Source organism: Stegostoma tigrinum, chromosome 4, assembly GCF_030684315.1.
Source record: "Stegostoma tigrinum isolate sSteTig4 chromosome 4, sSteTig4.hap1, whole genome shotgun sequence".
NCBI lineage: Eukaryota > Metazoa > Chordata > Chondrichthyes > Orectolobiformes > Stegostomatidae > Stegostoma > Stegostoma tigrinum.
The window spans coordinates 63,119,268-63,146,106 of NC_081357.1; the positions used below are offsets into that span (position 1 = coordinate 63,119,268).

The window sequence follows — 26,839 nt, forward strand, 5'->3', positions numbered from 1 at the left end:
AGTCAACTCCTTGCCATTCTCCACTGCAAACTCATCACGTGGCAAAAGGCAGCTTTGACTACAAAGGACAGAAATAGGGGAAGCGCTGGCCTGGTGGCATTAATTGCTGGACTGTTAATCTAGAAACCCAGATAACGTTCGGGGGCCCAGGTTCAAATCTCATCATGGCAGATTGTGGAATTTGAATCCAATAAATGTCTGGAATTAAGAGTCTAATGATGACCATGAATCCATTGTCGATTTTCAGAAAAAGCTCATCTGGTTCACTAATGTCCTTTAGGGAAGGAAGCTGCCATCCTTACCTGGTTTGGCCTACATGAGACTCCTGACCCGCAGCAAAGTGGGTGACTCTTAACTGCCCTCTGGGCAATTAACGATGGACAATAAATGCTAGCTAGTGATATCCTCATCACTTTAATGAATAAAAGGAAATAAATAGATGACTGTCTGGGCAAAACAGATCATGGTCCCACTCTGACAAGATCAGCAGAAACTATCTGTACCACTTACCAATGTTCAGAAGGCCGACGCTTTCAAACCATAACTTTCTTCTATTAACCTGTCCTGCTAACAGCTTCCTATCCATCTGTGTATTTAATGGCATCAGTGATCTACCTATTGCAAACAGTCTGAAACAGACATTTAATGGATCACTGCTTTTCTTTTTCTTTTCGTTGCTTAAATGAGAAACAAAAGAATAAACAATGTGAGTAAGAAAAAACAAAATGGCGAGTTAAGTATGTGTAAAATTGAAAAAGCTGAAGAGCTTTAAGTTAATTGTGACTTTTCAAAGACCATAATGTTGTCCAAGTCATCTCTTGAGAGGAAGTAGCGGCAGAGTGGCATTGTCGCTAGACAAGTAATCCAAAACTACAGACCAATGTTTTGGAGACAAGGATCCAATACATTCAATGCACATGATAACCATTGGCAGCTGTGGTAAAAATTTATCTGGCACATTAATGTTCTTTACAGAAGGAAATCTGCCATTCCATTCTGGTCTGGCTCACATACAGTTCCTGACCCACTATACCATGTTGACTCTTAAGAGCCTTCTGAAATGGTCTCATCTCACTGAGTTAGGGATGAGTAATAAATTCTGGCCTAACCGGGGAACACCAACAGAAAGTGAGCACCCTTTTATTCAAAGTATTTTTTATTGCCTTTTTCAAAATCATGAGAACATACTCTTAAAAGATCACTTCTCGTATTGAAGCACATACATATAATGCCTTTAAATTAAATTGAACATTTAGCATTGGCACACACAAATTTGCAGATTTGTTAATGAGGCCCCCAGAAATTCACATTCTCATTTACATCAAGTTGAGGGGATGGAATTAAACAGATGTCACAATTTTATTGAACCCCATTGGAATAAATTAAGTTTAACAACCTATTCTCAATAAAATCATGTATTATTAATACAATTAAAGGAAATGAATAAAGTAATTGTTAAAGTGCTGTTTTTTCTTAAACCAAAAAATAAAATCAGTTGTACTGGTGTAATAGCTTAAAATTCTTTGCACAGGATTCAATGAGAGATCGATGCATTTCACAATGTAATCAGAAGAGGGGAGAACTGGTTGCATTCACTCTGGATATTGTTTAACTGCTACCTCTAGCAATGCTTTGTAAGGTTGAAGATCAGCTGTAGATTCGTTGGGACAGCTTACGCACTTGAGGATCTAAAAATAACTTGAACCGTAGTGTGAAGTTCATACAAGTCGACATACTTTGGCTATTAAATACTTAATTTCCATATCAAATATTATTACAACAGGTAGATTGGAAGAGCATTATTAAAAAGTGTGTAACAATCTTAATTCACAGCTACTTTTGAATTCTGTGAACGCAAATAAAAACATAAATGCTTTCCCTTCTTAAAAATAACATGGTAACTGGAAATGAATGTCCAACTTTGAACCATGTGTATAGCAGTGTAAAAAAAATCAGACTTTTTGAGTGAAGGACCAACTTTTACAGAAGCAATATTTTCAACGGATGGAATACACTATTATTCCTTGCCATAACATCAGCATCATACTTTGATTTATCCTAACAATTAAGAGAAAGAAGAGGGCTTAAAACAAGGGGGAAAACTATTTGATTTGATTTATTGTTGTGACATGTACCCAAGTACAGTGAAAAGTTTTGAGAGCACTACAGACAGATCATAATGTACAAGCACACACAGATCATAGGGTATTTAGACAGAGCGAGACATAAAAGTTATGGCTGCACAGCAAAGATCAACATTAGATTTGAAATTAGAGAGGGCCATTCAACAGGCTGATAACAGCAGGGAAGAAGCTGTTTTTGAACCTGAGATAACAAGGAGTAGAGCTGGATGAACACAGCAGGCCAAGTAGCATTAGAGGAGCAGAAAAGCTGATGTTGAGTGATTTTCTGAAGAAGGATCTCGACCCGAAACCTCAGCTTTCCCGCTCCTCTGATGCTGCCTAGCCTGCTTGGGTTCATCCAGCTCTACACCTTGTTATCTCAGATTCTCCAGCATCAGCAGTTCCTACTATCTCTGTTCTTGAACCTGTTGGTATGTGTGTTTAAGACTTTGTATCTGCTGCCTCACAGAAGAGGTTAGAAGAGAGTATAACTAGAGGAGGATTTTAACAAACCAAGCTTCGATATTGTCATCCACTTTAACGCACAAAAACACTGATAAATTCAAAGTTCTAACAAGTTGATATCAATACTGAGCGGCTATGATAAGTTCTCACCTTTTCGAGCTGTTTTGGTCCTAAGTTATGAAACTCCCTTTTTAAACCTCACCATATCCTTTCCTCCTTTAAGACATACCTTAAAACCTTTACTGAAACCTCTGATCATCTAGTCCTGAAATCCCATTATATAATTCAATGTCAAATTATGCTTGACAGCATTCCTGTGAAATGTTTCACACTCAACACATTTAAATAGAATTTAACTTCGATAATATTATTGTAACTTGTCAGTACTACCAACCACCGCAGCCACTTTTAAAATTCTGCATTCAATTCTGGTTTCCATGCTGTTGGAAAGGTATCATTGAAACTTGAAATGGATCAGAAAAGATTTATAAGGATGTTGCCAAGACTAGAGGGTTTGAGCTATAGGTAGCGGGTGAACAGGCTGGGGCTATTTCCCTTGCACTCTTGGAGACTGATGGGTGGCCTTACAGAGGTTTATAAAATCATGAGAGCCATAGATAAGATAAATAGCCAAGGTCTTTACCCCAGGGTAGGGGGGTCCAAAAATGAAGGGCATAGGTTTAAGGTGACAGGGACAAGATTTGAAAAGGGACAGGAGGGGCAACTTTTTCATGCAGGGGGTGGCAGTATATGCAATAACCTTACAACATTTAAAAGACATTTGGACAGGTACATGGATAGGAAATATTTAGCAGGATATGGGCCAAATGTCATACCTGGCTAGCACAGAACAGTTGGACCGAAGGGTCTGTTTCCATTTCGTGCTGCATAACTCTGTGTCTATGATTCTACTACTTGGAATTTTACTGACCGTGCAATGAATGGTTTTCAACAATCTTCACAACTTATGACGTATTCAGCCTACTCAAAAATTTATCTCGCAGTAAAGCTAGCTTTCACATTGCATCTGCAGTTCCCATTATCACTTTCACATTGCTTCACCATTTATGGAGAAAGTGGTCAAAACATTTATAAACCTACATTTTGGCACTGACATCTGAAGATAAGAAGTTGCTATGTAGCCAGTTTCAAGCTGCTTGCGTCAGGGCCCTTACAAAATGCCATTCATTTTGGTATGCTGGTCCATTTCTGCCATGTCATCACTACCTACTGTTTAACCAGAAATCCACCTTTTAATCAGTTTGCTTCATGCTACTAAATTGGAGAAAGATAATTCAGCTTGATGATTGTTCTAGACGAACACATTTTAAATCAATAGGAACATGATTTTTGAAATCAAACTGATTATATAATGTAATCACAGAGTCAAATTGCGAAGGCTCACATTCAAACTCATTCTGATCAGCAGCTTCTGGCTGGATTTGAAAAATTAGTATTGACAGAGGTGACATGCCATTTTATTCTTCATCTCACATGCACTGACAGCTAAAGATCTGGGGTGAAATTTTCTGATCCCTTGAGGAGTATGATCAATGGTGAAAAAGATTAGGAAAAAAACGCAAGAATTAAAAATTGGAATCTTGCCAAATAAAACAAAAATCCCATCTTTTCTCTCAAGGTTTAATTGATGACATCCTCATTATTAAGCATGATTCCCTTTACTTACATATAATTGCTTCTCATTACCAGTTCAGCTCATCTAACCAATGCACAAATTCTCCCGTCCTTCTCCCAGAAACTAGATAGTGCCAATTTCTGATACAAGTCAAAGCAGTTACCTTGCACTGGCATCTTATCACTTGCTTGCTTCAGCATTCATCCAATTCTGACCTCATCTGCGTCTCCCTGCATATTCCACGGACTCAAAACCCCTCCATCCTTCATTTATGCAAGGCTCGTTGAATTGCAACTTCAGTGCATTATCATGGCTTGTGCTTGGTCTAACTCTCATACCACTTCAGCCCCTCAGAACTTCATTTTGGAGCTGAAGGGCTTGACAGGTCACTTCAAATTCTGTGACATACATGCATTTCATACACCTTCACAGGGTGTATTTTGTGCCTCTTAGTGCTAAGAAATGAAACTAACTCACATGGTCCTCATTTGGAGGCCACCAGCCTCTGTGGGGTACTTTTGTTTGCATTGAGAAAGCAGGCAAATTGTCACAGTTCGGAGCACTGAAGAATCAAGAGGATGATCTTGTTGCTCTGTGTTACATCAATGTCATACTTCAAGTGTGACATTACTTATGCAGTAAACTTGAAGCACGGTGACAGGGGCAGTTCCTGACCTGCACCATATGAAGTGTGCAACTAAGTTTTCAATATTGTGACAGTGGTGTTAACACAGTGGTATGTCCCATCTGCAGTGAGCATTTTGCCTCTCCTGTTGTGCAAATCCACAGGACAGGGACCTTAGAGCCTGGATACGTAATTAATGATGGAGAATGAGATTGCATTGCAATAGTTGCTGTGAGGCATGACAAACCAGGAGCTATTGATTTCATTTGGAAAAGTACTGACTGAAAATCTGCAAGTTGAGCCCTAAATTTTTCTACTTTCAAAGTGAGCGCCAATGTCAACATTACGTTCCATTACTGAATTAATTATCTGAAGTCCTTCCTCCAAAAAGCTAAAGCCTGAAGATACAAAAACAAAGTTGCTGGAAAAGCTCAGCAGGTCCGGCAGCATCTGTGGAGGAGAAAGCAAAGTTAACGTTTCGGATCCGGTGACCCTTCCTCCGAACATTCCTCCGTTCTGTGGAAGGGTCACCAGACCAGAAACATTAACTCTGCTTTCTCCTCCACAGATGCTGGCAGACCTGCTGAGCTTTTCCAGCAACTTTGCTTTTGTTCCTGTTCCTGACGTACAGCATCCGCAGTTCTTTTGGTTTTTATTAAAGCCTGAAGATTTATCTGCATGTTGAACTGGATGAGGCCAAGCTACTTTGCAAGATCTTTTTAAAAGTAAATGCTAACTATTAAACCTTTTCCCTGATTATTCACTATGGGCCTGAGAAAGAGTCACATATCCAGATCTTTTTTTGACCATCATTGCCCGGATGCATAAATTCTGAAATCAATTTATCAGACAAGTTGGCCAGAGAAAGCTTTCATACCATGCAGGGCTTCTGGTTTTTTTATTGTGAAAATCAAAATATATATGACTCACAATCAAAGCAAAAGTGCTATATGTTTAGAAAATACAAACAAAAAGGCTTAATGGTCAAGATGCACGTTTTATTGCCACTCTTTACTGCCATTCTTAAGAGGGTCAGATTGAATTATTATTTTAATGGGATGCATTTCCTGGAGCATATCTACTTAGTTTAGTGCAGTTTCCATTTTGCTTGTTAAACAATTAAAAGCAGAATTTCACTGTCTTGCAAACAGTACAGAACAAAAGCAGAAAAAGGCTGAATTGTATATTCGGCAAACAAACATTCATTACATTTTTATCCTTGAGGGTTACACAAATGGAAGTGGAGATATCAGCCAGGGATGAAATTTTGTTTTTGTAAAGAATGAGGCACATACTCGTAAGCGCTTTTAAAAATCAACTGCAGGCAATTAGCATTCCTTGGCATTCTTTGGCTTTGTTCTGTTAATTTGAAGTTTCTTTCCCTTCTTTACTCTGTTTTGAGTGAGGGCTGAGAAACACCTCAGTCTAACTTGTAACAGACTAACTGTGCAACATTCTGCCACACCAAACTAACCATCAGAATACAAACAGTTCTTCTAAGATTGTGGAGGGAGGTGATCTGCTCCTGCTGCTACAGTACATCTACGGCTGGGCCAGTTCGGATTCTGGTCAGTAGAAACCACAGTAACAAAGGACATTGACAGTAAGGTATTCAATGAAGGCAATGCTCTTGAATGCCACGATATAATGGCTAGATTTCCATTGATTGGATATGGTCATTGCCTGGCATTTCTGTGATGTGAATGTTACTTGCCACTTACAAGGCCAAGCCTGGATATTGTCCAGGTCTTGCTCGTATGGACATAGACTGCTGAGGAGTTGCAAATATGCTGATATTGCACAATCATCAGTGAACATTCCCACTTCTAACTTTTGTGAGGGAGGAAATGGCACTTATGAATTAGCTCAAGATGTTTAGGCCTCTGACATTACCCTGAGGAACTCTTGGAGATATATCCTGGAAGGGAGACGAATGACCTCCAAACAAATACAACAATCTTTCTTCCTTCTGAGGAAGGGTCACTGGACCCAAAACATTAACTCTGGCAGCCCAGATTTTGTGTATTTCTGAAGGATGAGGTACTTGGTCCATGCTTTTTGTCTTGTTCACATCAGGATAATTCCCAGGTCATAAAACAAAAGCAAAATAACATTTACAAAATATGACAGCAGAACTTTGACTGGCTGGCAAATTGATGCTGATTGGTAGATAAGTTGTGATGGAGACTGCACCAGTTAATGGTGACTGGCAGTTAACTGCCAAGCTTTATTTACATTTTAAACCATGCAGGTGGACTAATTGGCAAAGGCATTTCCCTAAGAAATGAACCAGTAAATGGTTGCCACCTATGATGTAAGGGTTAAAATGTGCATAGATGTCATTTTGTCTGCAATGAACAGGTCCCTGCACGTTAACATTAGATTTCAGTAAATGTAAGTAAGCCACTCTGTGAGCCCGACAGACTATCCTAAATAAATTGTCAAAGTTGTAAGTCACATGATACCAGTTTATACTCCAACAGATTTATTTGAAATCTCAAGCTTTTGGAGTGCCACTTCACCTGACAAAGCAGCAGCGCTCCGAAAGCTTGTGATTTCAAATAAACCTGTTGGACAATAGCCTGGTGATGCACGACTTCTGACTTTGTCCACGACAGTCTAACACTAGCACCTCCACATCACAAATAGACTGTCAGGATAGTATTTTGACTCGTGTGGGATTATTTAGCAAATATTATTCAAATACAGATCACATTTAATGATTGACACTTACGGGCTTTTCAAGTGTGGGCTCGATGGACATGGTCAAGTACTTTGCTTGATGTGGACACTCAAAAGGAATATGCCATTTTGTACAACCAACCACCGTTACCAACATCTCACCTATATACCTAGGATTACATTGGCTCTGAAATTCATCTACCCACTACTGGGGAACATCACTTGTATTGTTACTGCATAGTAGCAGCATGGGATGCTGGCTTTCCCACTGTACCAACTTTTAAAACACACTAACCTTCTAGGGTGATCTGACTTTGGATGGGTACCTTACAGGACAAACATCCATAGTCTTAGGCACAATGGTATGAGTTTATATGACATAAAGCAAGAAGTGATCTAATGAGTGCAGCCATTAGCATCTAATTTAGCAACACAGTGTCCAACATTAGTTATAACCCTACAATTGGATGGCATTTACTAAATATTTCTGGGTGAGCCACGCATTTCACAGACAGCCAATTTTGTCAGTTGGGCTCTTGGTGTGAACACCTCTATGTACTCTCTCTCTCTCTCTCACTCTCATATATAGATGTGTGTATGTGTATATAGATAGACTCTATTCTTTGCAAATAGACAGAAAATGTACACATACAGTATCTGTTTGAATGCAGTAAAATACATGACAGATATTCTCAAATTTATTCCTCAAGGCAATACCTGACCAAACAGAGTTCAAATGCCCATTTTAAAATTCGGCAGCTTGACATTTAACTGTCAGTCATTATTCACTCGTGCTTTCACTCCGGCAACATTCTCCACAACAACACCTTCACCGATCAGAGTCTAGTTGACATGGAAACAATTAGCAATCTCCCTTCACACAATTGTTTTTACTCTTCATTTTCATATTTCTTGCAAATTGCCCTGATAAATAAAGCTGAAAAGCTTTAAGAAATGTCTTTTTCCATCAATATTTTATCCATCTGTAAACAAAATAATCTCACCCATAATAATCAGAATATCAGTTTACCCAGTAGATAATGCATTATTTTTAAATTAACTTGAGATGCAGATTTAACAGAGCAATACAGCTTTAATGATCAACAGTTAATGACTAGCTGATTGCTGTTACTGTGTGCTGGGATTGTTGATCATATCAGCAAATGATTTTTGATGCTATACTACTCCTGGGAATAAGTGCCTCTATGCATGTTGTCAAATAGCTTCTTCTAAATAAGACATAATGCAAGGCATGGGAAAACATGTACAAGCACTGAGGTATTAAAATGATAACATATAAATTGCACGTTAACACTCATTGCATTGTGAAGAACAACTATCTTTGAATGCAAAATCAGCTTTTACCTTTAAAAAGGTACATTAAATACAGAAGCAGCTGACAGTGCAAAGTAGATTTACTTTCTATAACTGATTTAACTGTATTTTACACAAGGAAATTGCAGAAATGTAAAACTGAAGTAATATCAATTTTAATTATATTTTTAAATTTAAACTATCATGCATTACAAGCCTGCCTCATCTATCCTTTCAAACAACTATAATCTCATTTAACCATGAAATTCAGGTTGCAGGGTTTTTCCACCATGTCTTTTTCATTTACACATACATCGAAGGAATTTTGAGCACCAATTTATATTTGATTGTAAATGGCCTCACGGAGCGTAAAGGTCATGTTATTACATAACAATGAAGCACGAGGAAAATGAAACTAGCAGATCAGGCAAGGAAAACATGAGTGCTATCATGGAGGAGGGTCTCAAATAACTGTGGAACCTTTGATATTGGACGAAGAGCCCACACTTCCGTGTTTCAGACCGATTTCCTCTATGAGCCATGCAAGTTGTGCATCAGATATTCAGTCTTAACAACATACGAGTAAATATTCTATACAACAGTATACTGTCCACATATTACATACTTCCAATGTTTTAACATCTAAATTATTCAACGCATTTAAGTAATTGCCTTTAAAGTCGGAGCAAATTCTGTTCTACAGAAACATAATTCACAGGGAGAACTTTTCTCTACGATGACAAACTTCATTATTGAATATGCTAGTGGTAAAATATTTGATGGATGTTCTCAATTTAGAACTTAATTAAATATAATGCTCTACAGAATCAAAGGACACATGCTTGGATTATGCCATTATTTAAACCTTAGTTTCAAAACATGACTTAAGTGGAGCATCTCGGCATGTCGCACCCAGATCTAATTAGCCCACTAGCAATTGCAGTAATTAGGCTTTGCTTGAATACTGCAAGAGATTTCTGCATTGAACATTTTCTTTTCTCGATTATTCTCTCACCTTTCACGCCTCTGATACAATGCAGTACTAGGAAAGTTTTCAAAGAGATGCATGTTCCTATTGCCCGCTCAGAGAAAATGAGTACAAAAATATGCATAAACCTCACTTTACAGCCTCTTAAGTGAGTAAAAGGTATGAACAGGATGTGGCTGAATCCAAAGTTTACTTAGGTCTAACGCAGGTGAATGAGTAAACCCTGAATCAATTCAGCATTAAGGCTGCTGCTTGCATTCGCAATTTTCATTTTACACACATTTCAACCGACAGTATGACAAACTCTTGACAGCTAAAAAGGCTTAAAAATAAACGATGTTGGTTGAGCCTGTCGGAATTCAAATTCCAAGGAAAAGGATTCTTTTTTAAAAAGAAGTGTAAATGCTCTCTGCAAAATGCTTTGCAATTACTGGCTAGTTTCATTTTACTGTCAGGGTGACAATATTAACTTTGGATGTGATTTTTCTACTGCGATCCAACTTTACCTTCCATGCACTTAGCTTCATAGCACTAACGAATTAGTATGCAAGCTTAGTGAAAAACATTTTTCAGTTGTAGAACTGCATGAACAGCATTTGTACTTATATTCTACTTGTGCACCCGAAATTTTTGAAGTCCACAAAACTGAGCCGTAGCTTAAATGACTTTTCCCAATGCCTGCACTGCAAACTGAGCACAGCTTTCATGCTATGTTCTCAATTAGAACCAATTACTATTTATATTTAAATACATTCAAGGGTTGAGTTGAGATAGCTTGGGAGGTATTCAGTAGACAAGTTTTGCTCAGTGGTAATGAAAATGATTTTGCCAATCACCACACTTACAATGCCCCACAGATATTTCAGCTTAGTCTTTGCAGACTTGTAGTCATCCAACAGTTTTCAGATTGACCACCTATACAGGAGATCTGTGGTATTTGTTAAGGAACTGCAGTTTAATCTGTCAGACTGAAGAAGCCTTCTTGAACCTTACAGTAAAGAAGTACAATTAGTAAATAAATGATTGAGAGAAATGAATCTTACGAGAAATCAGCAAAGCTTCATTTTTTTGATGAGTTTCATGGAAGTTTCCTTGCAGATTTTCTCACATTACCTTCCCAATCACTTCATTACATCTGCATCATTCCCCTATATGGCAACCCATTCATTGTATTCTCCCAGTCACTACAGACGGAAGTACTGGCCACAGCAGGGGCCTCTAGGGATTCCCTGTACTAGTGCCATCTTTAAAGTCTAGACATGGTCCAAATGAAGTCGCAGCAGTCTGTAGCTGTCCTGTACAACTCCTGTTGATTGCCCCAGTCATGTTGGGCAGAGGCAAACTGACACCCTGTTTTGTCAATGGTGCGCATGAGTGTGCATGTGTGGGGGATGGTGCATTCTGTTGCTTGCCATGGACCACGTCCTAAGATGTTGGTGACTGACGTAGAAGTAAGTGGCAAGCTGGATTTGTCAGGTAACCACACTGACTTTCATGTTAGGGTCTGTTGCCAACTATTATTTCTGCACCCCTCCCCCCACCCCCCAGCAGATGGGAGAATGGAAAACTACATATTCAATTAGGTGAGTGGATGTAATCATGAGGGTGTTCTTTTTTTGAAAAGTTTCATGGAGGTTTCCTCTCTGCGAGCCCTAACAGATTTTTCTCACATTACCTTCTCAAATCGCCTCACTACCAAGTAGGTCTCTCACAGCTTGCTGCAGAGAACCATGTTTTACCATTCAATACAGGATCAAAAATTGGGACTTCAAAGAAATTGCTCAACTTCAAAGAGCTCCTTGTTGGTCATCTCACATGACTGTCTCAACTTTCTCACTACCTCCTGTCGTTCAGGGCCTGAGAAGATTGTGCCCATAGACTTAAATCATGTGACATACATAATGTATAGGAAGTGAAATAACGCAAATGGAAGGCAGAGATAAAAAAGACTAAATGGGAAAAAACAAAATAACAATTCAAAAACAATTCACTTCTGAAGAATGGGATTCCACACCTACAAATTTGACTTTCTGTCACATGAGAGGTGACTCAGGTGTAAAAATTACTTCGTGTGCCAGTTAAAGTCATCCAGCCCCAAATGTATGGGTGCTAAGATTTGTATTTTTTAGTATACGGTGAGTTGTCAAATAGCCCAAGTTAACATCATTACTTTGAATTCAATGCTAAATCTATTGGCGAGGACAGTACCTGTGAGGAGTATGCTACCTCTGACATGACTTCTGAATTTCCATACTTAATTCCAGATATGTGTGTGCCATAACTTACTCACTAATAACAGCAAGCATTCACAATCTCATTATTATTGTGAAATCAGTGCGAGTACTTTTGTGAAATTGGAATATAACATTTCAGTTACGATGACATTCAAGTCAAGAAAACATTATTTGCTAGATGAGTCAAAGAATATACTATGCCTTTAGCAGACTCAATCACATATTGGTCAGCAATAAATGATGAATGCAATGTAGCTATCATACTTTGCAGTCCTTTCAGAGTGCTATTTCCTGGTATGATGCTGCAATAATACACCAATGCTATCAAAAATTGTGCTTGAATCAGCAAACAGTTTTTAAAAAAAACTCCATGGAATTTTCAAATCTTTTTCATTTCATGCAAGATGATGGAATAAAGAGGCATTGATTGGGCTTGTCAGTAATGCTGGCAGAAGGTACATACATCCAGAACGGAGGGGAAAGGCACATTATACCTCCACCAGAGAAACACTGTGGATGATTGAGCAGCTATGGAGAATAAAAACTCACAGATGAGAGGCAAAGCATGAATACAAATACTGTTTTCCATATAGTATGTCATTTATTATTTATAGACACATTTCTAGATATTTTCATATTCTGCACAATGCCACATTCTAAAGATTTGAACACTTGACAATCTCAAGAAGATTCCAACATCTTCTTGACCCTTGGACACAAATAAATGTTGTACACCCATCTTTCACACACAAGTAGGAGCAATACACTCACTCACTTTCATATAAATGAGTTCAGTTTCCCCCCTCCCCAATCCAATACGTGCGTTTCTCACAGATTAACTGCTAATCAATTTCTCTCAAAATATATCTGAACTTTGATTGCATGTTCTACTTAAAGTTCCTAATGTGCTCTTGTACCTGATCCTATTTCCTTCCCTGTGTTGAAATTAAGACTCATAACACTTTTTACCGCACTGACTTGCTTACACCAAGCAGTGCAGAAACTGTGAAATGCGAAATCTTCCATTTACCATTGCTTTCTTTCAAAATCCAGGTTTTGCACCAGCAAATCACATCACTTTTTCTGACATGTCAAACCTGATTGTAGGTTTGTATGAATGCTCTGTTCATTTGGTCTTTCCTTTCAAAAGCTCAAGAAAAAACTGTTCTGTTTTAGCTAATTAGGCAAAATGCAAATTCAAAGCTTTTAATTCGCTCAGAATATCGCTTTCATGTATAAACAATGAACTATCAATGAAGTAAAATTGCCCTATGATTCATCTATAGGTCTGGAACAGGACCAATATAATCTGCAACATATTTTCATGTCATGGGACACACTGTTGTTTGTTTGGAAAACTCATTTAGAAGTGTAAAATGTATCCAATGAAATTAATCAGACATACCCAACCAAAACCACTCAAGAGCAGTTTACTCCTCCCATGTGTGAAACTATAGAAAAAGCAATTCATTCCCCATAAATCATTTGCAATTAACAGATACCTTTTATTCTTCACAGCTAACTGAAATTCTTCTGCAATTTCATTCAAGGTAAAATTGTAATGTTTTTCTGCACTTCCACTAAGTAGTTGAGATAAATTGCATTGACGCTCTAGTGATGAAACTAGGTGTATACTTGATAGAAAAAGGAACAAATGTTATGTTGATAAGCTTTAATAAAACCGGTAAGATAAGGCTTATGTGAAATTTAAATACTAGCATGGCGTAGATGGACCAAATGGCCTAACAGGTATAGATTCTGTGCACTTCCACATAACATTTAACCAATATCACTGAATGCACTCTCTCCATCAAAAAGCTACATACTAAGTGCCATCCACCCTTTGTACGCTCACCCAGGGGTAATACATTCACTCACTTTCAAATATATGAGGACTTGTTTCTCCCTGCTTCCAATCATTTTCAAAATTGGAAGTCCTTTCTCAAAACATCCTTCAATGCTCCCCAGCCCATCAGATAAAGCTGATCTGGGCAGCAGAGTTGTAACCATGCCAAGCTGAGCTCCAAAAGGAAATGAGGGCAGAAAGACCTGTAATCTGCAACAGTCAGCTGCATAACTCTTCTCAAAGTCCAAATATAGTCCAAGAATCTTGCTTGTTCCTGTCTTTGCCATTTTATCAAATACTCACTATTCTCGAGGATGAAACACATAGTATTATTGTTGCTGGACAAGTAATCCAGAAACCTTGACAATGATCTGGGTTCTGAGTTCAAATCCCACCTCAACCGATGGTGTAATTTTAATTCAGCAAAATCTGGAACTAAAAGCTAAACAGGAACATGAAACCATTCACGTGTCATAAAAATCTGATCAGGATTCCTAATGTCCTTTAGGGAAGGAAACTGGGAACTTTACCTGGTCTGGTCTATTTGCAATTCTAGGCCGGAATTCAATGTGAGCGACTTTAAACTGCCCTCTGAAGTGGCTTAGCAAGCCATTTAGTTCTGTTAAAATGCTAAAACATCTAAAAATCTAAGTGATGAAACAGACTGGATCGTCCGACATTGATCTAGTTACCAGAAAATAAAAAGTTTAATTCAGCCTTATTGACTCTGAAAATTCCTCCTCACTAGCATTTGGGGATTAGTAGCAAAATTGAGAGAGCTGTCTCTCAGATTAGTCAAACTGCAGCCTGACATAGGCATGATTCTGTAAAGGTAACTGACCCAGATACTAATATCACTATCCCATCTGCAGAACAGACCCTTTGTTGTCGGTGGCGGGGAGGTGGAATTGGGAATCGTCAATTCCCAACCCCATGAAGTCTCTATGTATCAAGTCAAACGTGGACAAAGGCACTGTCCAATGCATCCTCCAAAAATTATAATGACTACCATCAAAGAGAACAAGGGCAACAGATACATGGGAGCACCAACCACCTACAAGTTCTCCTCAAAGCCAATCATCATCCTGACTTGGAAATTTCTTATCATTCCTTCAGTGTTACTAGGTCGAAAGCTCAGGACTAACAGCATTTTGGCTGTACCTACATCAAATGGACTGCAGCAGTTCAAAGAAAGCAGCTCGCCACTACATTCTCAACGATAAATAGGAATGGTCAATAAATGCTGGCCCAGCCAGTGAAGCCCATATCTTCAGAACAAATAAACAAAATATTTCAATTCCTAACACCACATCCCATTCCCCACTCCCCCTTTTCTAATGGCACCACCTCTGGAACACACCCAAGATAATTCTTCTCATTTCCTATATCCTCATGCTGTTCCTTAGCATCATTTGAAAGCATGTGGCCTTTTTTTGTATATACACTAAGGTCACCTCGCGCGACCTTTGCGGCAGCACACAGACGGCCTGTCCAGCTGTCAATTTTCAGTGAGTTCTTAACTTCATTCCAACTGTACAAGATAATGGCTCTGAAAGTGTTAATATTGAAGAATACATTAAGCTCAATACACTCTGATAAGATCAGAACGACTTGGGGCAAAGGCAGTAAGGTTTATAATTTTGAAGGGATAGTCCTATTAAACTAGGTCTCTCAATAGCTATGCTAACAACACTACTGATGTAATTTGTACCCAATTCTATACTGTAAGAAAATACATCATTGTTAAAGTTCATCATAAAACAGATCTGTACATAATGCTAGTGTCATTGTAGTACATTTCATATAGACAGAGGTTTGTTATGGAAAATGGGCGTGATTTTTAATATAATGGAAGACATGGCAATTGTAGTAGCCTTACCTCTGACTCAGAAGGTTGCAGTTACAAACTAAAATCCAACCACCTCCAATAAACGCAGACTGATGCTCCAATTCAGTACTGAGGAAACATTTCACTGGCAAAAGGGTCCACTTTACAAAGCCCGCTCACTGAAATCAGAACAGGTGTACTCTCTGAGGCCTAGCCCATATTTATCCTTCAATTAACATCACTAAAACTGATAAACTCATAATTCATCATGCTACTGACCTGAGCACAAGTTGTGTGTTGTGTTTCCTACTTTCAACCATGGGTTTGCTCCAAAGCTACGCCATTGGTTGGAGAACATTTTGGATGTCTTTGGACTGTGAAAGTGTTATAACTGAGTTGTCAAAATCTTTTTCTAACATATGATGCACCGAACAAATTTTGTACTGTTTTTTAAATGTATGGATGAAAGCTCAACTTCAGCTGCTAACATCACTTTTAAAAGAGCATTCCTTTAAAATGAAATCTCAATGTAGTACATAACATCAAAATCTACATCTACACTGGAAATCAGACAATAAATATGATGGAATATGACATGAACAATTTTGTTCCCATTATGAAGTTGCAGAAAACAAAAATAGTCAAATTATGAAGACTAATTAATATGGCCTATCCTTCCGTGCAAATACAAAGTTCCCATTTTAGTGGTTTCAAATTGGCACACAAGGCATTTTACCATCTTAAACTTAGCAATGTTTTTTTCAAATAAACGCCATCTTCAACAAAGCTTGTTGGGCTTTCCAGATTTAAAAAAATGTCTCAGATAATCATAATCTCTAATGAGATTGCAAGAGGGCTTTCTTTTGAATGTTTTTACATTCCAGTATTACTAAAGCTATTATATATCTCTGCAATTACAGTTGGCTTGAAAATATCTTACCATATGTTCTACCAAAGGCACACATTTTATTTTAGGCCTTAAATTTCTTTAAGTCATATCTTTTTCATTTATTTTAAATGAGAAGCAATTCCTGCCTCTCAGAAGTATTTGCATAAACAGTACTTTCAATGAAATTCAGAAGTATGAAGATACCAAAACATGTCCCATGATGTTACTCAGATCAAAATATGAAGTGGGATCTCTGCTTAACCATGGTGCACCTATTGCTGGATTCCTGCAGATTACTATAGCTATATATCACTTCTCTGATTTGGGGTAAATATATTACATGCCTCAAGACAAAGATATAGGCCTCATGAGGAGAGTTTTATAACTGCTCCTTATCATTTAATAAATTTGTTTAGTATTCAGGTAACAGTTTGCAACTCCTTTTCCAGTCTCTCAGATTAGATGCATTAACTTTTTCATATTGCAACACAGTGGATTTGTTAAAGAAGTTTTTGTTTGCAATTTCTTTCTCAACTACATTATGTAACCTGTAAAAATGTGCTTCAAAGATCACACAGATTGCGCATGTAGAAAAATTATATTAATTTAACAACTTTCACGACCTTAAAAAATCTCAAACGCTGTACAGTCAATTAAGTCCTTTCATATGTAACCATAATGGTGAGATAGCAGTTACAGCCAATTCACACACAAACTCCCAAAAGCAACATCTTGACAATCAGATAATCTGTTTTTGTGACACCGACAGTCGGATGAGTGTCAACCGGAACACCAGAGGAAGAAAACTGGCCCTCTTTGCTTTATCTCAATACTAGAAACTTGTTACGCTTAATAGCACTTTCTTTTTTTGCTTTATTCTGGTTATTTCCCTTGAAATAATGAAACTCAAAGTCAATTATTTTCTTGGCTGGAAATATGAATACTCAAAAATTAAGGGCTCCCCGAGTGTAGGTTGTTCGTGACAATTAAGCAAATCATGTAATACAGCTCTTAAAAAATTCAAAAACAAACTCGATGAAGAAATTGATTTAACAATGTAGCAGAAACTTGGCATTAGGCAAGCAAAGTTTTAGGACAGCACGGTGGAAGTAACAGGAACGAAAATTTTGAATTCAATGCCATTTTCAATATGTTGAATGAAATGTGGGTGGAATGCAATCTCAGCATTGTGATGGCCATTCCTGATTCGGGGATTAAGCAAGAAAGCACAGAAATGGCCTGAAGCACAGCACTACTCGGCTTAAGTAGCAATGCTTTAATTGAGCAAAATGCATTTGGTTTGTGTACTGGTACACTTCTGCTATGACTATTTTATTTCCAGACCATTGCCTAGCAATATTTACAGAAAGTAAAAATTAAGAAAACATGGCGATGTAAGCCTGCTCCTCACATATAATTTAAATACTCCAAACAAATTTAGGTAGGAACTTCCTGCCAATACTGGGTACGTCCTCAAAAATGCTCAGGACACAAGCCCATTAAACAACTTAGATTTCACATTTTCAATGCCTGCCCATTCAGGCCGTTATCCAACACTCAGGCAATTCTGAAACAATGCATCTCAGAGACTCCAAGTGAGTGCTGGTTTTGCCAAATTCACAAATGATGCATATAACCAGGAAATTGTATTTACTTGAACAATAACCTCCAAGATAAAAACGTTTCATTTTTTGTTTCGACATTTCCGAAGTTGCAAGTTTAGAATATAGCATTATAATTTACATCTGCGATCACAGTCATTCTCCTGGATGTACAACAATCAGATCAGAAAAATGGTTACAAGATGCTTTACTTCAGAGTAATTTAGATTATGTTTATTGCAGAGAATTTATTAATGTGTCATGCCCTGTGCACAACATTAACTTGATGTGGGTTCACAACCATTGTTTCAGTCTTAAGAGGTCTTAATCGCAGTTCTGCCATTAGTGGAAGGCATTGATCAAAAGGCCAGAATCCTTCTCCACATGGAAGGAAGAGGGGAAAAAAAAAGCAAATTATCCCAAGCTGATCTCTAATATCCACCTCCAGGCAGCCAGCTTATCACCAACGCAGGCAGGGAACAAGGAATGAAAATATATTTTAAACAAGGGGGGGTGTATAGCTATTTCTATTACTTTGATAGTCAAGCAAAATATCAATTCATACTGTACATTTATTAAAATAGCTGAGGTTATGGTTCATTATACTTTTCAGAAGATCAGTCTGAGCAAGTATCATTATAGTTCTCATATTTTTATTCAACGTTGCCATCATTACAGAGCTAAGGTCCATACAAGAAATCAGCTGCCACTCAATACAGTAAAGTCTTCACATTACTTCCTCCATCAAAACAGATGCGACCAACACTAAATAACACTGCTCCACTGGGACACTGGGCAACATAAGCTGATTTTGAGATAATTTTGGACAAAGAAGACCAATCACTCCAGCATTATGCCCCTCCTCTGAAAAATACTCCTTCACATATTTTCAGATTTTAAAATTACTCAAGTTTTACCTTGTGTTTTTTTAAAGTCCATTGTTTGCAGCAGAATTAGCACTAAATCTGCCCTTTACCCATTTCTGAGTTATCGGCGCAGCAATTATTTTCTATTGTCAGATTCCTGTGCATCTCCATCAAGGTGCACAAATTTAAATTTCTCTAATCTGCATCTACAGCTCTGTCTTTGCCTCTCTCTAGAAGTGTCATTGGGACTTCAACAATTATCTAACCTTGTAGCTAGTCAAGCAAGTCTGAACACAATGCCCAATGACACAGTCAGCCAAGAACATTGCATACATTCAGAATTGCTAGGGCTGTATTATGTAGAAGGTTCAGCAAAGTTAAAGTATATTTCTATGCTGTTGCTGACAGTAACATACATTGAAACTTTCTGCAAAGATCATTCATCCGTGTGGTGTGTATCAACAAGGGTAAACGTTTCCAAATGTCTTGTTGCCAAGCTACTCTAGTGCACTACTGGCAGAAATGCAGGTCCCATGTGGGACTGGTGAAGGTTCCAATGCAAAAAGATCATGTTCTAAGGGCATAGCTTGAAAGCACTGCAAACCAGGAAGTAAGTGCACAAGTTCTGCAAATACCTGGCCATTATGAGACTGTGAATGGACTCTAGCCTCAAATAATGTAATCTGCAGTGTTGCCTGTATGCCTCAAAGTCTTTTTGATCTGTACATCCTTTGCTTGCTGTGATCTGCCTGTACCACTTGTAAATAGAACTTTTCACAGTATTTCAGTACAAGTGACAATAAAATCAATCCTGAAAAAAATCAAAAAATGTCCGTGAATTGGACGGTGACCCTGCTGGATTAACTTGAATTTCTCCTGCTATAACTCCTTTAATAATAGCTCCTAAAATTTCTTCTAGGACAGACGTTAACCTAACTGGCCTGTAGATTCATAGTTTCTATTTTCCCTCCTCTTTGAAGGAAACAGTTTCATTCACTATGTTCCAATTTAATGGAACAGTTTCCAAATCAAATCATTTTGGAAAATTAAAACCAATACATCAACTCTCTTAGTCACCTTTTATTCTAAGGCCTTTAGAAGAGGTCCATCAACATTTACCTTGCTGTGGGTGTGGACTGAGTAATCCCCCCAGCACGTCACAAGTAATCACCCTGGTATGTGGCTCATAGATCACATCTTTGCACATTGACAAATGGAGACACTGCAAATGATATTAACCATTTGCAACATAGCATTATATCAATGTTGAATTTCTTGCGAATTAATTGTTTGAAATCACATTGCTGCATTTCCCAGTGTTAATGTATCATGTTCTACATTGGACCAATTGGGTTCTGCAGATAGCAGGCTTTTTGAACCCATAGTAATAGTTTTTTTTTGTCTTGTAAATAATCCAGGAGGCATCCATTTTGAGCACTGTGAATATCCAGGGGTCACAGCATTGCAGTAGGCAAGGTTTTGCTGACAGAACCTACTTGACACGAACGAAAATGCAGAGGACTGTCTTGTTGCACAGAGGGATGCCTTTCTTCAGCAAATCACACAGCAGAGAAACCTTGTTAGGAATACACAGCAAAAGGATGTTAAAAATTTAAGGCAACTTCACAGCTTCTCTTTAATCTGTCAGGTTACCATTTGTCAAATATATTTAATGCATACTTTGATCAGGATGGATTCTATGGGTTGGCACACTGGCCCAAAGAGGTTTATCAAGTCGACACTGATGAAGCACTTCAGGTTGTTAAAAGTCAGCTCTTTTAGTCACCAGTACATGAAGGTTTTGGCCATATTCTGGTTTTATCTTACCCATGACTGTGATATCTTCGGCTATGCAAATATAGTCAGACACAAGCTTAATGATCCTCCCAGTGATAACGGGAACTGCAGATGCTGGAGAATCCAAGATAATAAAGTGTGAAGCTGGATGAACACAGCAGGCCAAACAGCATCGCAGGAGCACAAAAGCTGACGTTTCGGGCCTAGACCCTTCATCATCTTCATCAGAAGATGAAGGGTCTAGGCCCGAAACGTCAGCTTTTGTGCTCCTGAGATGCTGCTTGGCCTGCTGTGTTCATCCAGCTTCACACTTTATTATCTTAATGATCCTCTCGTTGTGTTGTCGGACTAGGTTTTGGCTCGTTGGAAAAGTATTATCCAAATGGATTCCTAAATGTTGCAGGCTAGGGATTCTGGGATTCCTCTGCTAAATGGACAAATCTGTAACCATGTTTTGGCTTGGAACGGAAACTTTGCTCAGGAAAACTTAGGGGTCATTTCTTCCAAAATTGGTATTTTCTGTGCATTTCATTCAAGTGGAAGTTTGAAGCACCTTGGATCTCAGCATAAATGTTATGGCAACATTCTTTCAAAAGATATTTAAAGGGGGTCAACCAATCTGTCTCATGGCCATCCTTCCAAATTGTACAATTTCAGCTTGTCTTGGTCAGCTGCATACGAAGCTTTTCCTGAATGCGCATATTGTATTTCTAAAAAAGGATTAATCAATGGCTTAAATTACCCTTAAAATTAACACCGGCATCAAGTCTGTCTGTATGCAGGTGTTTTGACATTGTTGACAAGTTTGTGTCGTGTGTGGTCTGTCCTGCTGCATGGGGTTGGTTCACATTTCATAAATTGTGACTACACTGAGATCTATATCTGCTAGTAATCCTGCCACTCCTGAATTAATGCTATCTACCAGGTAGAAAATTTTGGGAAATATAAACAAACTTGTGAATTGGCTCTGCAGTATGAGGGCGGCACGGTGACTCAGTGGTCAGCACTGTAGCCTCACAGCACCAGGGACCTGGGTTCGATTCCAGCCTCAGGCAAAACAAAGGCAGTGAAGTGGGCCTGAGAGAACAGCTCCAAAGTCCCTCCTGTCCCAGTTCAAGGACACACTTCAACCTTTTATCTTTCAAAAAAAAAGTGCACTCTTAAAGATATAATTTATATATCCAATCAAAATGAAATGAGCTTTGTTTTCTTGATGATTAGTGGGGAGGTGGTGATAATGCCACTGGACTGGCTGTCAGAGGACTCGTAATCCGGAGGACAAGGCTAATGTTCTGGGGACAGGGGATCAAATTCCACCACTGCAGCTGATGCGTTAATAAATTTGGAACCAAAAGCTTGTCTCAGTTGGTGACTACAAAACTACCATCAAATGTTGTAAAAACCCATCGATTCACTAACATCTTTTGTGCAGTCTGATTTACGTGGGCCTCCTGCCCCATACAAGTTAGGCTAACTCTTAACTGCCTTCTGCCCAGTAAAGTATTCAGTTTAAGGGCAATTCGGGACAGGCAACTAATGCTGGCCTTGCCTACACCCTATTAAAGAGTATATTAACATCTTAGCTACAAATACATATAATGACTGTACTTGCAGAAACCGCTGCTTAATGCTGAGAAATTATCCCTTTCCTTTGTTGTCTGATTGGTTTTCAACAAGTTTCACAAATATCTTCCCCCAAGGTACTGGAGCATTTAACCACTACTGTTACCATGATGTGAGCTTGCTTTCAGCAGGCTGTTTGACGTGATGCAACCATGCTTAGGTCATCTCCTATAACACAGGAAACTGGGTGGACTTTTGAGAATCCAGACATTTATTACAACTAACTACTAAGTACAAATACTGCATTCATTAGGTACACAAGTGTCTTAGCTACTACTAAGCTAATAATTTATAGCAGCATGTTCAGAACACTGTCACGCTTCACATGATTCAAGATAAGGCAGAGTAGGGGATGTTTATAAGCTCAGATCGCATACAGTGATGACATCTTGAGTATAGCTAACATACTGGCCATGCCTATTATATCTTTCTCTGCTCCTGCACCTAGTTTGAATTGTATTTCATTTACTTCTGCACATAAGACAACTTGTAAAAATGCATAAAAAGTTGTGAAACAACTTCAGGAATAGTGGCAGATCCTGAACAATCAACTTTTATAAACAATCCTTAATAAAGACCTATAGCCTTGTGATAACAAGGTGTAGAGCTGGATGAACACCGCAGGCCGAGCAGCAGAGGAGCAGGAAGGTTGACGCTTCGGGCCTCGACCCTTCTTCAGAAAATAGCCTTGAAATAGCTTTTGCCTGACTGATGAATTCATTGTCATTAAACTGGATTTCAGGGTTTTTAATTTGTGTTTTTTGTAACACATTCCATTACTATTTTTCTTCTGTCAGAATGCGATGTAACAGCAGTTTGATTTCAATGTCACAGAAACAAAAAACAGAAGCAGGAGTAGGCCTTTTGGCCCTCTGAGCCTGCTCTGTTATTCATTCTGTTCATGTTTGGTCATCCAACTTGAGAGTGTGTTCCTGCTTTTATCACCAAATCATCTGAGTCCTTTAGCTCAAAGCATTATATGCCACTCTTTCTTGAAACAATAAAATATTTTGCCCACAATCGCATCTCCTGCATTTCCCACAGTTCTGCCCTCGTAACCCCTCCACCCAACGACAGTCAGAGAGTCAGCCTGGTCCCCTCATACCACCCCACCCATCTCCAAACCCAACACATCATCCTCTGCCATTTTCACCACCTGCAATCCAACCCCACCACCAAAAGGCTATTTCCTTGCCCACCCCTTTCTGCCTTCTTTGAGGACTGCTCACTCCGCAGCTCCCTCGTCTGCTCCACACTCGCCACCAACCCTTCCACCACACCCAGCACTTTTCCCTGCAACTGCCACACCTGCCCCTACACCACCCCTCTCACCTCCATCCAAGGACCCAAATAATCATTCCAAATCTGACAGAGATTCACTTCTACATCTTCCAGCTGGGTCTACTGCATCTGTTGCTCCTGATGTGGTCTCCTCTACATCGGCGAGACCAAGCGCAGACTCGGTGAGCGATTCGTAGAGCATCTGAAATTGGTATACTCCCTCTCCCACTCCCTTGACAACATGTCAATCCTGGACCTCCTCCAAAGTTACAATGACACCACCCGCAAACTGGAGGAACGGCACCTTATATTCTGCCTTGATAGCTTACAGCCCAATGGCCTCAACATAGAATGCACCAGCTTCAAAATCCACCGCCACCCCCCAGCCTCATCCCATGTCCAGTGCTTCCTTGACCTGACACAACTAGTCCATTTCCCTTCTCACCTATCCACTCCAACCTTCCCATTGACCAATCTCTACAACCCCCTACCTGCATCCACCTATCACCATCCCACCGACCTTCCCCGAACTACTCACTCACATTTATTTTTGAGCTCCCTTCCCTTTCTACAGTCCTGGGGTTCCCAACCAGAAACAACAACATTCCTGCTCTTCTAATGCTGTCTGACCTGCTGTGCTCCTCCAGCTCCACATTTTTTATGTGACTTCCAGCATCTGCAGTCCTTGCTATCTCCTAATATTATGGCTTTGACTAACTTCTGTGGTGGCAAATTCCACAGGCTCACCACACTCAGGATGAAGGCATTTCTCAACACTAAACGGCCTACCGTCAACCCTTACACTGTGAGCCCTGAATCCTACTTCCTCCATTCCGCTTTTACCTTGTAAGAAGTCGTATAAGAATTTTATTAGTTTCTATGAAATACCACCTCATTCTTCCGAACTTCAGTGAATATAATCCTAACTAATTCAGCCGCTCCTCATAAATCCATTCTGTCATCCTAAGAATCAGCCTGGTAAACCTTCAATGCACTCCACCCATAGCAAGGGCATCCATCCTCAGATAAGGAAATCAAAACTGCTTTCAATATTCCAAGTGTGGTTTCATCAAGACCCATTATGTCAATAGACAATAGACAATAGGTGCAGGAGTAGGCCATTCAGCCCATTGAGCCAGCACCACCATTCATTATGATCGTGGCTGATCATCCACCATCAGTATCCTGTTCCTGCCTTATCCCCATAATCCTTGATTCCACAATTTTTAAGAGCTCTATCCATCTCTTTCTTGAAAGTATCCAGAGACTTGGCCTCCACTTCCTTCCGGGGCACAGCATTCCATACATCACTCTCTGGGTGGAGAAGTTTTTCCTCAACTCAGTTCTAAATGGCCTACCCCTTATTTTTAAACTGTGTCCTCTAGTCCTTCTTTGAATGTGGAAATAAACCAGAAATGGCCAATGGCTTTCTGCAATGAATTCCTGGAGCGAACTGTGTATTGTTTCACTTTCATTGTTGTTTTCTTCACCATGGATTGTGAACAGAGGCTTTTTGAGGCACACATATTCTGGTATTTTATTACATATACACATCTGATACTTATCTAAGGATAGCTAATCAATCCTTAAAACAAAACTCAAAATTCGCTCAATATTTTTAAAATCTACTCAAACTAAAATTGCAAAGCATTTGTAATACTTGTGTCATTACAATTTCACCTGCTTTGAATACTGAACAGTGCTTTTAAACAAAGATTCTTGTATTTAAATTATAAAGTTCCACTCATGAATTGGCACACTTTCACCTTATGCCACAATCATGTGTAATAATAGCATAAGGACTATTCCAACTGTCATTTTTACTATTCCAGTCTGATTAGTTCAAGACTCATTGCTTTGACTAATGTGTATCAAGGATATTGATGTATATGTCAAGATCAATGCAGCACAGGAAGTTTGAATCATGCAGTTCACGGCAAAGTAAAAAAACTGTGCCTGAAATATGAACAGTTTGTTAGTGCCACTGTGCTACGTACTCTTGGCTACTTCCTCAAATCAATGTATTGCATGCCCCCCTCAGCTCAGTATCAAGTGCAAACATGACCATTTTACAATAATAATGCAAATCTTGGTCACTGTTGTAAATTGGAAACAGTAGGATTCTCACACAGAATCCATTCCAGTCAGCCATTTCTTAGCACATCCTCCCCCCAGCCAATCCCCGAGGTGAAATGAGATACACAAGGGAAACTAATTTGTGAAGTTCCAGATGACATTTTGAATTCCTGCTCTTCAATGCACATGGTCTGCAGTGGTTCAAGATGACAGCTCACGACTATCTCCTCAAGGGCAACCAGGGACTGGCAATAAATTCTGGCCCAGTCATTCAAACTCATGTCCTACATGTGAATTAAAATAAAAATCTGTGCAACCTTTTGTGGAAACATTGCGAAGACGTCTTTCTGAAGTTCTAATGCACTGAGACATCATTAATACAACCAGCACCCAACCAGAAAACACAGCAAAATTAAGTCATGTGAAATATATGAACTGTTAAGAACGAATCTCAAACTGTTGTCCATCACTAGCCACGTCAAGGCAAGGTGTGACATATAATGCCACAGCTCACCATAAATGATCTGACATGTCTACACAGCCTCAGTTACCATTTTTTGTGCTATTTTGTAGGCTTACCTTTAAATAGACCAGGAATGTATTGTTTAGTTTTTTTGCATAATTGGCATGATTATGATAAACAGAAGAGTGTAAAAATTAAAATAATAGATTGGTGCTTCCTAAACCTTTTCCCATTTCTTTATTCATTCACAGTATGAGATCATTGCTGACCAGGCATTATTTATTGCCCATCCCTAATTGCCCAGAGGGCAGTTAAGAGTCAACCACATTGCTGTAGGTCTGGAGTCGCATGTAGGCCCGACCAAGTAAAGGGCATTAGTGAACCAATTTTTCTTTTCCTGACAATCAACAATGGATTCTTAGTCATCATTAGATTCTTAATTCCAGATATTTACTGGATTCAAATTCCACCATCTGTCATGGTGGGATTCGAACCCGGGTGC

The 26,839-nt window shown here is 39.0% G+C and overlaps 1 protein-coding gene across 2 annotated transcripts in view; it reads right to left on the bottom strand.

Moving 5' to 3' along the window:
• The window catches only part of man1a1 (mannosidase, alpha, class 1A, member 1), a 422,282-nt gene that overhangs the window by 290,289 nt on the left and 105,154 nt on the right, over window positions 1–26,839 (bottom strand). The gene's annotated exons all lie outside the window — the stretch shown is intronic.